At 53.7% G+C, this 14,034-nt stretch overlaps 1 long non-coding RNA gene across 1 annotated transcript; it reads right to left on the bottom strand.

Annotated features, from left to right (window-relative positions):
- Positions 1–1,448: 1,448 nt before the first annotated feature.
- On the bottom strand, positions 1,449–13,459 carry LOC123581950. The gene is made up of 5 exons (XR_006704100.1): positions 13,168–13,459; positions 11,744–11,876; positions 5,066–5,208; positions 2,901–3,023; positions 1,449–1,881 (listed from the first exon to the last, which is right to left on the bottom strand). It is a non-coding gene; the product is annotated as an uncharacterized LOC123581950 (long non-coding RNA).
- Between the last annotated feature and the right edge of the window lie 575 nt (positions 13,460–14,034).

Here is a 14,034-nt window from a genome sequence, read left to right as displayed (position 1 = left end):
TGGTTTCGTGAGTTCGAGCCACGCACTGGGCTGCATGCCAGCAACATGGAAACTGCTTAGGATTCTCTCTCTCTCCCTATCTCTCCTCCCCTCCCAACTCTCGCTCTTAAATAAGTAAATAAACTAAAAAAAGAAAAAAAAAAAAAAGGGATGCCCCCATGTGAGAGGAAGGAAGCAAGCCCCTGCCTCCTGCTAAGGCCTCTGAGAATCTCCCTGGTTGTCCCGGGGTTCTCGATGGCTCTTTAAGTTTGAATACAATGTAGTGGCTACGTGTGCAGCTCACTGAACAGCCACCCGGACCAGGGAGGGTCTTCCAAACGCTGGATCATATCAGATGACTGTGGAGGTCACCTGTGGGGTGATGCGGGGGAGGGGCAGAGCCGGAGGCTGTCGGGCCGCGTCCTCGGGGACACGTCCAGTTTCAAATAACACAAAACCCTCCTGTATCCCTTTGCCCGGGTGGACAAAGGACCCCAGGCCGAGGGCCTTACATAACAGGAACGTGCCGTCTCCCGATTCTGGAGGCGAGAAGTCAGGTCCGGTTCCTCCTGACGGCTGGGAGGGAGGACCCGCTCCTGGCCTCTGTCCTCGCAGATGGACGGCTGTCTTCTCCCGCGGTTCTTGCCATCGTCTTCCCTCTCCGTGTGTCTCTGCACTCAAATTTCCCCCTTTTATAAGGACACCAGTCATACTGGACTAGGGCCCACCCTGATGACCTCATTTTAACTTGGCCTCTGTAAAGACCCTGTCTCGGAACAAGGTCACATTCTGAGATACTGGGAGTTAGGACCACAATACATGCTGCTTCAGGGGACGGAGTTCAGCCTCTAAGACTCCCATAGCGGCTGAAGCAGAGTTCGGATTTACGTATGGATGGCCCCGGAGTAGGCAGGTCCGGGCTGGTCTGGGGGCTCAGAGACCTAACCAGGGGCTACAGCTATTTCCGCCAAGTTATGTGGTTGGTGCCTCAGGGTCCCGAGCTGGCTTCTCAACCCCCCAGGCTGCTTTTCTGTAATCCTTGCGTGAAGAGAGGGGTGAGGCCCAGGGGAAGGGCCGAGGGGACCACGAAGAGGCACTTTCCTACTGAGCCTTTGCCTTTTCACTCAGGGACCACCTCTCACTGGCCAGACCCGTCCGCGTGGTGGGGAAACCAAACTTTATTAGCTGTGCTTGGTGTCATCTTGAACAAAAGATAAAAGACGAAGGGGGGGGGGGGGTAAATGTTGCAAAAACAGCAGAACTATTTCAACAGCTGAGCCCGGGGGGCGCCTGGGTGGCTCAGTAGGTTACACGTCCGACTCTTGATCGATCTCAGGTCGAGATCTACAGTCGTGAGATCAAGCCCCGTGTTGGGCTCCATGCTGAGCGTGGATCCTAGTTGGGACCCTCTCTCTGGCCCTCTCCCGCTCAGGGTCCCTCTCTTTCTCTCTCTCTCTGCCCCCCCCAAATAAATAAATAAACATTAAAAAAAATAGATCTGTCTGAGCTGAGTAAGGACTGGTCTGTGACAGAAAATGGGACCCTGAAGCCCAGAGAGAGGATGAGTAGCCGACCCTTTGAGGACAGAAGGGTTCAAAATAGTCCCCTTGCCACTGCGTCCTGTTGGTCTCCTCAAGGAAGAGTGTCCATCCCTACGCTTAGTGCTGAGCTCTGTTGACGCGGGTTGGACATTCAGAGGTGGCCACGACGAGACCGGCCATGGTCAGTGGGAGTCCAGGCAGATGGGTCCACGAACATCCTCCGCCACTCCATTCCATTACCCACTGTGCCGGTTTTGAGGTGGCCGATGATGAAGGCTGGCTAGAGCCAACTGGCTCAGTCGTTTTGTCTAGCTGGTTGCTGGCCACCTCTTCCACGGCGGACGCTCTCTGGTGGGCACTCCTGGGCAATAAAAAATCACCACGTATTTCGCCCATTTCCATGTTCATCTACTACGCGCCTCCCTGCCAAGACTTCTCGGGCTCCAACCTTCCAACCCTCCTCCTTTTGGGCCCTGTGGTGGCAAGACGGACCGCTGGACCCTGCTCGGGAGTTTGGATGTTTTCCTCTTGGCCAATGTCCCCTCTACCTTGCCTTTCAGGACCACCCCTGCATGTGGCTCTCATGTGGCAGCTGTCCATTTTCAGCTTGTGTCCCCACACCAAGCTGACCCAGCAGTGAACCAAGCTTAGACCTTTTCTCCCCCTTCAGTTGGTCATATGGGTCCCCTATGAGCTGAGAAAATTGTGGTGGGGGGCTTGGGCACCTGGGCTCCCCACTCATGCACCTGTCTCGCGCCCCTTGGTCCTGTCAGACGCAGTCTTGGGTCGGTCATTTTCGACTACCATTGAACTACTGCTGAGCGCATCTGATTTTATGACTTGGAGAACCCAGCTCGTAACGGACAGCTATGGACACACGTTCACCTGATGTTCCATAATCAAGCACTCTTTCTCGACTAGGGTCCAATTCTACATCGTGAGCTTTTCTCGAAAGTCCAGTACCCCTGAGACCTGCTTATGATTTTTCCAATGGGCCTTTGCAATGAACCCCACGCTGCGCCTTCTGCTACCCCAGACACGTCCAACATCATACGGTCTGCCAGACTGGCCCGCGTGGCAGGACTGCCCAAAGCTCTTTTCTGCTCTGAGTTGCACTTGACGCGGTGACCTTCTGTGTCAACCAGTATGTGGACCAGAGCAGTGTCCCTAGATGTGGCACCCCAAAAGGTCTACCTTCCTTCTTTAGGTGGCTAATATAAGATGTAGCAATCTGTCTTTTACTTTGGAGGTAAAATCCCAGTATTTCCTTGGCATCTTGACTCCGTAAAATTTATCAAAAGAGCAGGTACCTGAATCTTTATAGGATTTGTCTCCCACCCTGGGATTGCAAGTATCTTACTAAGGCTCCAGAGTACTCACCCGTTTTGTTCATCCTTTTTGATCTGTTTTGATCATCCGTTTGTCTGATCAGCATGGTGTCATCAATGTAATGGACCAGGGTGGTGTTCCATGGGACGCCCAGGTTCTTCAGATCTCTTAAGACTACGGCAATAGAGAGCAGGAGAGTTAACATGGCCCTGAGGCAAACTGTAAATTAATACTGTTGTCTGATCCTTGGGAATGCAAGCTGTTTTGGATGTTTGTTTCTGGTTGGAATAGAAAATAATGAATTTGCCAAATCAATGACAGCATACCTTGGACCCAAAGCTTTATTAATTTGTTATAGCAATAATGCCTCAATCTGCAGGGCAGATGCAACCAAGGTTAGTACTTCATTGAGCTTGTGGGAGTCTATAGTTGTTCCCTAGGATCTATCTAGGTTTTGGAAGGTCCGTGCTGGTGAATTAAACCGAGATATGATAAGGTCTCCAACCCCGTTGCCCTGAGATCTCTGGAATTGTCCCTGGATCCAATACTGTTTTTGATGAACTGCTAAGGGAACAATTTCAGAGGGTTCTACTTGACCCTCTTCACCATGACAGCACTTCCTCTACAGGCTAGGGACTCAGGGTTGGGGGATGCCAGGCAGAAAGGTGGTTCCTTGAAGATGTTCATATCTTAATCCCCAGAATTTAGGATGATGTTACCTTACAAGGCAAAAGGGACTTTGCAGATGTGACTGAGTTCAGACCCCTGAGGAGGGGAGATTACCCTAGACTCTCTGGGTGGACCCAATATAATCATAAGGGTCTTTATGAGGAAAGTAGGAGGCAGGAGAGTTAGAGAAGGAGGGGCGGTGACCGAGGGGAGGCTGGAGGGATGCACCTTCTGGCTTTGAGGATGAGGAAGGAGTCGTAGGCCAAGGAATGTGGGTGGTTTCCGGGAGCTAAAAAGGGCAAGGAAATGGATTCTTTTCCAGAGACTTCAGAAGCAACACAGCACTGCCGACATCTTGATTTTGGCCCAGCGAGACCTATTTTGGACAGCTGACCTCCAGAACATAATGCGTTTTTGTCATTTTAAGCTATTTTTCTGGTGGCAATTTGTTACAGCAGCAATAGGAGACTAATACAGGTGACTCACACTGACAAGTACATCGGTCCCAACTGTGATCTCCGGGACTGGGAAAATGACCACCGCATGTGTCCACTGTTCAGCAGACCAGCTTTAAGGTGGACTTCAGCCAGAGTTCCACTGGTTACGTGGTCCCTGTGAGCCCATGCCGTAACAGTGAGGTCCTGATGAAGCTTCCGGCGTCCAAGTATCAGTGACAACTCAAATCCTGTGTCCACCACCACTTGCAAGGTGTGGGCATTCCCCTTCGGCCAGTGAACGGTGACTGGAGTCTTGCTCATGGGTCTTTGGGGGAGGACTGAAGGGATCATTACAACACAGACTAGCCGTGGTGTGCAAGGTCCCTTCTCCAGTCCTCGGGTTCTGGGTCTGAAAGTCGGTTCCGGTCTCGGAACTGGAAGAAGGATCATGACTTTTTTATTTGGGTGATCTCTGGCGACCTCTTACTCTATCGTTCTTGCCTTCTGTTGATTGTAGATGTCTGGCAGGCCCATCATTGGCTGCTGATCTGTTCTGCTCCTCAGGGCGCGATGCCCTGTGAGCCAGCTCCACAGCTCCCTGTGGGTCAAGGCCCCTTTGGCCTTGCGAGTTGATGTATCTGTGGCATCCCGGGAGGCACTACCACCTGGCCTCTGTTCTTTTGGGACTCCATCATACAAATCTCCTTTAACGAGACCCGCTCTGTGGGCGCCTCACCTGTGGTCAGCTCGGGCCATGGAGAAAAGCCACCAGCGATCGTTTCCTGTTGGTGCCTCTGCCGTCAACTTATTCCTGGTGAGCTCGGTGAATCGTGGGCCCACCGGGCCTTCCGATGGAACCCACTCCTCGGGTGGGCCTTTCTCCTTGTATACTATGTCTCCTCCAGCACGCCCACCGCCCTGAGCATTCTGTCTCCCTTCCTCTACTGTTCACCAAAGCAACTCAGGCATATCCCCGTCGTTCAGCATGCTAAGCATGGGCCATCTCATTCTGTGGGCTTCTAAAAGCCACCGTAACATCTAGAAAGCGCCCCCCACTGAGACATTTTCTTAGATTACCACCCGCGAAATCGTTACCAGTTAGGCAGCCACCTTGAGCTAGTCCTGCGTCCACACGTCCCTGGAGATGGGGTCCTCCATGCCAGCCTGGGCGTGCATCATCCAGCCCCAAGACCCCATCTTCTTGTCTGCCTCCTTGGGTCACTCCCGGTAGTCACTGTGTTAGTTTGGACCCTCTAAGAAGCGGATAGTAAGACGGAATTAGACGGGTGAGATATTTACTGAGGGAAAGTCCTGTGAAGGATGAAGGAGAGAGGGAGCAGGCTCAGTAGGCAGCCTGGAGACCCCAGTGCTGACTTGACACCTGCAGAGGTGGGGGAAGAAGGAAGGAGACTGCTGGAGAGTGGTGTAGCAAAGATTTCCTATCAGAGGGGTCTCGCGTCGGGCGGGAATAACAAGGCTGTAGCACCTCCGTGACACTGGCCCGGGACAGCGCGGGCCTCGGCAGGCATGTTGCAATAGATCCCCAGAATGTGGTAGCTGGAGGCGATCAGCTACCTTTACTGCTCGTGCCAAGTGGCCTCTGGAAGGGACATGCGCGTGCCCGTCTCCCAGGACCGCACATCAGTAAGCGTTTGGACAGAGACTGTCCCAGGGAGGGCCCTGGGCAGGGGCTGGGCCCCCAGGACGAGGGGGCAGAGCCGCATGGACTAGAAGTGGGTTAGTGAGGAGGTTTTCTGCAAGGGCCTTTTCAGGTCTCTTACGAGCGTGTGGTCAGGCAACAGCAGGCTGCGTAGCTTCTAACCGTTAGTCGATACCTGTGATGCTGATGCGAGAATAAGTAAACGAGTGCAGCGATGAATTTCACCGTGAGTCTAAGACAGAACGAGCACAGGCCTGTTCCTCAGTGGTCCGTGCACGGGGACCAGCTCTATGCCAAAAAAGGCCCAGACGGGCCCACCGTGTGACACGACTCTCCCCCAATTTATGCTGGTTAAGTACTTTCGCACCTGTATTCTCATTATAGACTTTTACTGTGGAAAAAGGGTGGGGGGAGGAGAAAAATCGGGACTAAGGAGTGTGGCATGGGCAGGCGCGATCAGAGACAAGCTCTTAAAGAGCTGGTTGCTGGCTGGCTGGCTGCAAAGCGGCAGAGAGGGGAGAGAAGCGGGAAGGGCTGGGCGCCCGGGGAGAAGGAAGCCATAGGATCGACTGAACTGCCTGGGGTCTGTCGCAGGAACCTCTTCTCGGGGGTTTACTGTGACGGGGATTCTGTGGCCCAAAGGAGCCTCCTCAGATGGTGATGTGCCACGAAGAATCAGAAACCAGAGGGAAGAGGGTTTTATGGGCCCCTAGCGTCTCCCATTCCAGGAGGGAGAGAGAACCCCGTGGTGGCTGGTGCCTGGGGAGGCGGAGACCGAGTGTCTTGGAGAAAAAGCCTGGGGTGAACCAGCGGGGCAAAGGAGCTGAGAGTCAGGGCGTGTTTGGGGGTGGGCAAGATGGCGGCATGGGAGCCCCATAGGAAGAAGTTCTTAGGGGTTGAGGGATCTGACCTCAACGTGAGCACCCAAGAAACCCAGCAGTTCATGGGGATGGGGGGGCAAAGGGGTGGGGCTCCTCAGACACAACCCAGAGGGGCCCTGCTGCTGGGGGCCAGGGTCCTAACCCTGCTGCAGGGAGGACGCGCTTGGGCCCAACAATGCGCTTTTGCGGCCCTCGCGCCCTGCTCCCCCTGTCTCCGCCTTTCTGGCTTGCCCATCGGTCCCGCACTCGGGGATCAAGAAACTTGCAAGGAAGAGATTCATAGCTTCTCTTATTTAAAGTTTTGCTCTGCAGAAGGCAAGAGTGTGGAATTGCTCGTGCCACACGCACGTCTTCCGGGCCCCTCGCCCCGCTCCCCTGTGCTGCCCTCTCTCTTCCTCCACCCCCTCCTCTGCCTTTCTGTCCACCGGCTGGTCACAGCTCCTCTTTCGCCATTGTCTTTCCCTTCCGGCTTATTTCCTTTCCCCTTCCTTCCCCTCCCGATGGATCCCCCCACTTCCTGCGGCCACCCACCCTCCTGACACACCCGCACTCGCGTACAAGGCCATCACGCTCACACACGCACACTTTCCTGACCTCTTCATCCCTTTGGGCTGCCTGGGCCCTGCGTTTGGCTGAGGAATTGGCTTCTGACTTCCAAGTTTTCAGACGTCGATTATCTGACTTCGCTCTAGAGGTTAATCTGGATTCAAGGATTTCGAGTGGAGAGGCAAAGGTGTAGAGAAAGGCAATTTGATTACTTTCAAGTCTGTATAGATAACCAGCTGCGTCGTCAAGGGGAGAGGAGAACACCTCTCTATCGGGAAATCTTGTAAAAGCCTTCACGGAGAGATAAGGTTCATTTTCGTTCCTTAAATACATTTGCTGATGTAAAATGCCTTACCTTTAAAGAGGTCAATATTTCCTCTACTTGAAGCACATAGTACTAAAGAAAATCACATGTTCCTCCGTGGAGATATAACTGTATTATGGAGGTTTGGTAAAGACGTTTTTTTCTAAGCTGCTCGGGACTTCCTCACCCAGCAGTCCACAAACGTTTGAAAAACGAAATGCCCCCAGCAAGTTCCATAATACAACTGGAGAGACTAAAAAAAACAAAAAACAAAAAACACAAATTGAATTGACAGGTGCCCTCCCAATACAAAACACACAACACATGCCACCGTGTGTAGAAATGAGTTCTCTTTTTCTTTAAGGTGAATGCAAATTTTTTCCTTAGGTATTACTATTCTGAGTCTGTCTGAAATTACACACTTGACTGGATAATCAACCCCAAGCACTTGAGACTGAGAACTTGAAATCAGGAAGGGTAAGGGGAGAGGTTGATAGGGTCTCGCAGACTGCTAGGCTGGAGACAACCTTATGGATCCCTTGACATCGAAGTCCTTAGGGCGAGGACACTCAAACTGGCCACTACTGACATCTCGGGACAGGCCGTCTTTGTTGAGGAGGCCGCCTGGGCGCTGTGGGATGTTTAGTGGCATTCCCACCCACGACAAGCCAGTAGCATCCCCCCACCCTATGCGACAACCGAGACTGTCTCCAGACATCGCCAAATGTTCCTTGGTGGCGTGTGCGTGCGTGTGTGTGTGCGTGCACGCACGCGCGTGTGTGTAAAAATTGCTCCTGGATGAGAATTCCTTAGGTTACAGACAAGGCAGGGATCCAGAAACCTCACGATTTCCATCAGTGGGAGGGGAAAGATACGCTTGGCCGGACCCTTCAAACAAAGAATCCCACCAGGTCCAGGGAAGGCCAGTGGGGGGCTGGGGAGGGGGTCCCCCTCCAGGTCAAGGGAGAAAAGGGAGAAAGCCACTGAATGGGAAACCAAGACCGTGTTTTTTCCTTACGCAGACTCCCTCTCCCCTTCCAAGTCTTTGAGCTGGCCTCGCAGAGAAGGATTTGTTCTCCACTGGGCAAAATTAACACAAGACCCCAGGCGGTTCCAATGGGAGCCTTGAAGATGAGACAGAAGCTGAAATGGCAGAGCTTGTCCCTGAGGTGGCGGAGGAGGAGGAAAGGCCCCGGGCAGTGACCCCGGCTGGCTTCTGTGGCTTGGCCTGCTGCCACGAGGGAAGAGAAGGCAAAGAAAGAAACATGTCCGGTCCCGCAAAAGCAGTTGGGTTGGACAGACGGCAGCTGCGCAGGCTGGACAAACAGCTGGACAGGAGGCAGGGAACAGGGGGCGTGCAAGGAAGGGGAGGAAACCCTGCCCCCAAGACGAGACTAAGGGCCCTCAACCTTGGGAGAGACATCGGCGAAGCGGGACCTTTCGTCGTCCTCTCTTCTGAGGCTTCTCATTGGAGGCATTTGGACCCGCTGCCCATCCCCCACCCCCGGTTGCCCAGCAGGACTGGCCCCAGTGGCAGGTGCTCTGCCGGAGGCTCAGAATAGCTGACCTTAGAGCGACACCCGTGCCCGGGAGAAGAGAGGTGGGAGAGGGGCCTGATCCGGAAAACAGGGCCCCGCACCTGCCGTGAACCTCGCTATGACGTGGGAGAGGAGACGTTTCCGAGGCTGATGGGACAGCTTCCAGGCACGATGGCAGAGTGTCCGTCCTCGGGTGTGGCACCGACCTTTGACCCAGGTCTCTGCAGGGTGGGGAACCAGAACTGCCACCAGGCTGTGTAGACACTTTCAGGGCGGGAGATACGAGTTCACCTCCCCTTCCTTCCTGGCAACCGCTCAGCAGGGAGCAGAACATGCCTCCTGAGATCCGTGCCAAGGGTTGAGGAGGGCCCGTGATTCGTGAAGAAACTTGAACGAGCAGAATCCAAGGCCATTTGGTTTGAAGGGGGTTGATTTGTCATCTCCTCCACCCATACCTCCGGGAGAGAAAATCCACTAAAATGTCGATCTCTGACGCGTGCCCAGCGCAGTTTCCACAAAGGGATTATGCTGGAACGGACCGAGACACTCCCGGTAGGGAAGTCCCCTGGGATGAGGTCTGGGACGAGAGACCATGAGTCATCTCGGCCCCACGGTCCAGCAAGGGAGCTGGCGGAGCGAAGGCATCAGCATATGTTTCTAGACGGGGCTGGTGAATGAGCTGATTAACTGCAGGGTGAGTGGCTCTTTGCACATGGGAGCCCTGCGGGGTTCTCTTGCTGGCTTCTGGGCGCTGCAGGTGCCAGATACGGGGCAGCAGGGACCGGGCAGGAGGCTGACTGCAGGGATCCTGCGACGAGGCCAAGGTGAGCCCCAGAGGGAAGGAGCTTAAAGAGCAGATCCAGAGACACATGAATGGGCTCGGCCTGTCACCCAAAAAGCCCAGGGACAGCAGGCAAAGGAGGAGCCTCCTCATATCACATCCTCCTCAGTCCCTGGGCTGCCCCGCAGGGAACCCCAAGGAGCTTCGGGGACCGAAGGGTCTGGGTCTAGGCACCAAGGGGATCATATTTGCGGCCGCCCTTTTCATTTGGGGTGACTTGATCAGTTCCGAGGTGTGGTGTCTGGAACGAAACCCACGGTGCCCGAAGAAATGGGAGAGAGGGGTTGGTTGGGCCCCGGGGCAAGGGGACCACGTGGAGCTTAAAGGAAGGGGTCGGGACGCGCATCCCCTTCGGCGGGCTGCAGCCCAGCAGGTGGTAACGGACGCCCAGGTCACGGCTGTCAGGTGCACCGGGGAGCCCCGTGGCTCTCCTTGTCGGCGACCCTGGCCTTGGGAACGCAGTCTCAGGTGGCCTGGGGAAACCACCGCGGGAGGCACCGGTTTCTGAGGAGCCCGGGAGGAGTGAGCAGAAGGAGACCGCCGAGCGGTCGTCTGCCTGCTGGCGACTTTGAACCCATTGTCGTGCTGAAGGTCAAGCAGGAGAGCCCGAGGCCCAGAAGTATGGCGGGGGGGGGGGCGGGTGGGGAGCCTGGCGCTTCCGGGGCGGGCAGAGGGTGCCCTGGAAACTGAGGCTGTTCAGCCAGAGTGCCTTCCTCTCGGCGGACAGCTGGCCTCCGTCAAGGCGACGGCCTCTGTGACTCACACACACCACATGTTCGTCACCACTACTATGTTCGTACAAGGTGCAGCAATAGAAGCATTACATATACACAACTTATATATATACTTATAATATTATACTTATAATATATAATATATAATATAATATATATATGTGTGTGTGTATATATATATATCATACAGTTGTTATAATAATCTCTTTGTTATTCTGCAGAGATGGGGGAGTTGATTTGCTCCAACACCCAGGGGGATGTCACCTAATACAAGACGAAAGGGAAGATGTACGTTTTCACCCTATTCACCTCTGACTCTCTGCTCCTCTGAGAACCGCCCCCCCCTCTTCCATTCACGAACGGACCCCAGCTCTCCCCCGTAACCCTCACGGGGTTTGGAAGGTCGTCGGCCAGGGCCTCGGGAGATCTGGCTGCGGCCCCGGTCCTGGCCCGTGTCCCAGGCGATGTGACTTTCAGTTAATTTTCAACCCAGTTTACTCATTCTTTTCCCACCGGGGTATTAATAGATGACCCGCTTGTTTCACTAGGTAAGCGGCGAAACCAAAGGAGAGAAGATGTGTCAGGTCGTTTTCGGACTCTGAGAGCGCCGAGCGATTCTTCTGCCTTTGTCGTTGTTTGGCACGAGGACTTTCTAGATGCAGCAACACCACTCTATGTTGGGCCATGAAGAAAATGGCCTAATCTCCTTCAGGGTTATTTTTCCCATCCATGACAGAAGGATAGATAACCTCTCTCACACACGCTAGTGGTTACGGATTCAGCGAAGTAACATGCGCCGGGTGCCCGGCAGAGGGCGTGGCCCATAGTAGCTGCTCAGTTAAATGCCAGTTTTGGAATGATCGGTCTTGTTCTGTTCTGTGCAGGACGTTTATTGGCACCTGCTACGTGGATGATGATGTATAGGACACTGTCCCTGTGTCAAGGGATACTTGGAAGCAGAAACAGGGAGCTGAGTGTCCAGGCCCCTCCCCACATACCCCTTCCTCCGTCTTTCCCTGTGCTCCGACCCGGACTGGGGAGTGACTTTTGCTGCAGCCTCCCCTCGGCCAGCTTCGTCCGCGGATGCCCCTCTCCACGTGTGTACTTCTCCCCTCGCTTCTATTTCCCTTTCTCTTTCCCCAAGCTGCCACCCTGAGCGCACTACCTTCCCCTTTGCTCCCACCCTGCCTTGATACAGACTCCGTCATCCTGGATTTGTCCCCTTCTTTCCTTCCGGTCCGTGCTCCCTCCTGCCGCCCCAGAAAGCTGCTTCCTGCTCTCTACCTGCTGTTTTGGACGATGGGACCAGCCTCCGGCTTCTCCCGTGCTGCGCCCGTCTGTCTGCCTTGATGGAGGAGATCCTTCCGAAACCCAGCGGGTGAATGCATCACTTTTCACACATCCACGGAGCGGTGGCCTTGCGGTTCATCGAGAGGGGAAACAGCTTTTTTATGACTAATTTTGTAAGAGCCCTAACAAAAATATTATCTCTAGTGCTTAAATATAAATCCTGGGGTGGCTGGGTGGCTCAGTCGGTTAACCATCTGACTTCAGCTCAGGTCATGATCTCACGGTTCGTGGGTTCGAGCCCCACATCAGGCTCTGTGCTGACGGCTCAGGCCTGGAGCCTGCTTTGGATTCTGTGGCTCCTTCTCTCTCTGCCCCTCCCCTGCTCACGGTCTGTCTGTCTCTGTCTCTCAAAAATGAATAAACGTTAAAAAATTTTAAAAACAAATCCTGCTGTATGATGCTATCCCTTACCAACTACGTACGTGATTTTTGCTCGGCTGTGATTTACTTAGAAAAATCTTAGAATCATCAAGAGAAGTAAAATCCCATTTTGATCATCCCGTAGGCAATTATTTCCAAATGCCGTTACACATACCAGATCAAGGCATCAACTAGCCAGCATTTACGCAAAGAGGAAGGTGAACAGTACAGAGGCCTTGTCCCCAACAGCTCAGTCTGTTTTATAAATCTGGCTCCGATCAAATTTAATTACCAGAGCCTCTCAATGCCACACTTGAGTCTGCGTAGAGAAAATAACGAAGTTTTATCCCGTTTATTTTGTAATTCAGGGAGGACGGATCGTAACGCGATTCTCCGTTCCTTACTCTGCCGTAAAGCAGCAATTAACTTCCAATTTTCCTTCTTTCTCTTTTTAATCTCTCAGCGCATTCTAATTCTGGGTGAAACGGCAGTTTTATCACATGTCTATAAAAATATGCATCTACATATTCTCCATATTACCAGACCTCCATTCTATTCTGATCGAAAATCCAAAAGGGTGCACAAATGAGGGGAAGTCTGCCTCGGAGAAGAGGGCATCCGCAGGCCACGCTCTGGGGGGGCTTGTGCCCGGGCCAGTCCAGAGGGGTCCAGACTGAAGGGGGGCACTGACGTCTCGCCTGCAGCTGCCCTTCAGAGAAGCGGGGGGCGCTGAAGGACACAAGCTAACAACCTGGTTTGGAAAGCAGGACGGGTGGTGGGACAGAGTGGGGTGTCGCTCCCGGACCCCCTTTTCCTACTGGACTGCCAACAGCGGAGCAACCGAGTGACCTATGGCTTCACCCAACTCACAAGGAGCTGCAGCCAGGGGGGAGGCAGGAGACAGCTATCTGGAAGAGAGGCTGGGGCTGACCGTGGCTTGTGTCCTTTGGGCTAGATGGTGGGCTCCATGAGAGCGCGGACGGCGTCTCTGTCCTCACCGCGTCCTCTGCCTCTCTGTCGTACATGCGCCATAGACACCCATGGACGGGACGTGAGACCGCCCGATTACAGCCAGCCTGTTGCCCTCTGCACTGCGGGTTTCCAGGTCTGGGGCATTAGTGGCCCAGGGGACAGGCCTTCCTCGCTCTGCTGGGTGGGACCTACTGTTTTGTGACTCTGATTTCCTCCGACCAATCAGCTGCTTGAACGCCTGAAGGCACTGGTCCATCGAAAGAACGGGGGTGTTCAGGGCGCCTGGCGGGTTGAGCCGGTGGAGTGAGTGATTATTGATCTCGGGGTTGTGGGTTCGGGCCTCAGGCTGGGTGAAGAGATCGCTTAAAAACAAAATCTTAAAAAAAAAAAAAAACAGGAGTTCTATTGTCATAGGTCACCTGGGATCACGGATGAGCATCTTGTTGAAATTTTATTTCATTTTAAGTCACCTGCTTTTCTTTCTTTGGACTGTAGGAGTCTTGGAGTCACTGCTTCATTCTAATGATCTGACGCCTCTCAGAGACGTGTCTGGGTGTGGGTCATTTCTCCAGCATCCAGCACTTTCTGGGGTCTTTTCATATTTAAAAAATTTTTTTTTCAATGTTTATTTATTTTTGAGAGAGACAGAGATAGAGTGTGAGTGGGTTAGGGGCAGAGAGAGGGAGACACAGAATCGGAAGCAGCCTCCAGGCTCTGAGCTGCCAACACAGAGCCCGACACGGGGCTCGAACCCACGAACTGCAAGGTCATGACCTGAGCCGAAGTCGGACACTTCACTGACTGAGCCATCCAGGCGCCCCATGTGGGGCCTTTTACTTCGAAGGCCAGCGTTTCCCTTAAGCTGGGGAAATTTTCTCTCATTTTTGAATAGG

This window comes from Leopardus geoffroyi, chromosome B3, assembly GCF_018350155.1.
Source record: "Leopardus geoffroyi isolate Oge1 chromosome B3, O.geoffroyi_Oge1_pat1.0, whole genome shotgun sequence".
NCBI lineage: Eukaryota > Metazoa > Chordata > Mammalia > Carnivora > Felidae > Leopardus > Leopardus geoffroyi.
Note: the sequence above shows the minus strand (reverse complement) of the source record. Positions and strands in the feature narration are given on the sequence as shown.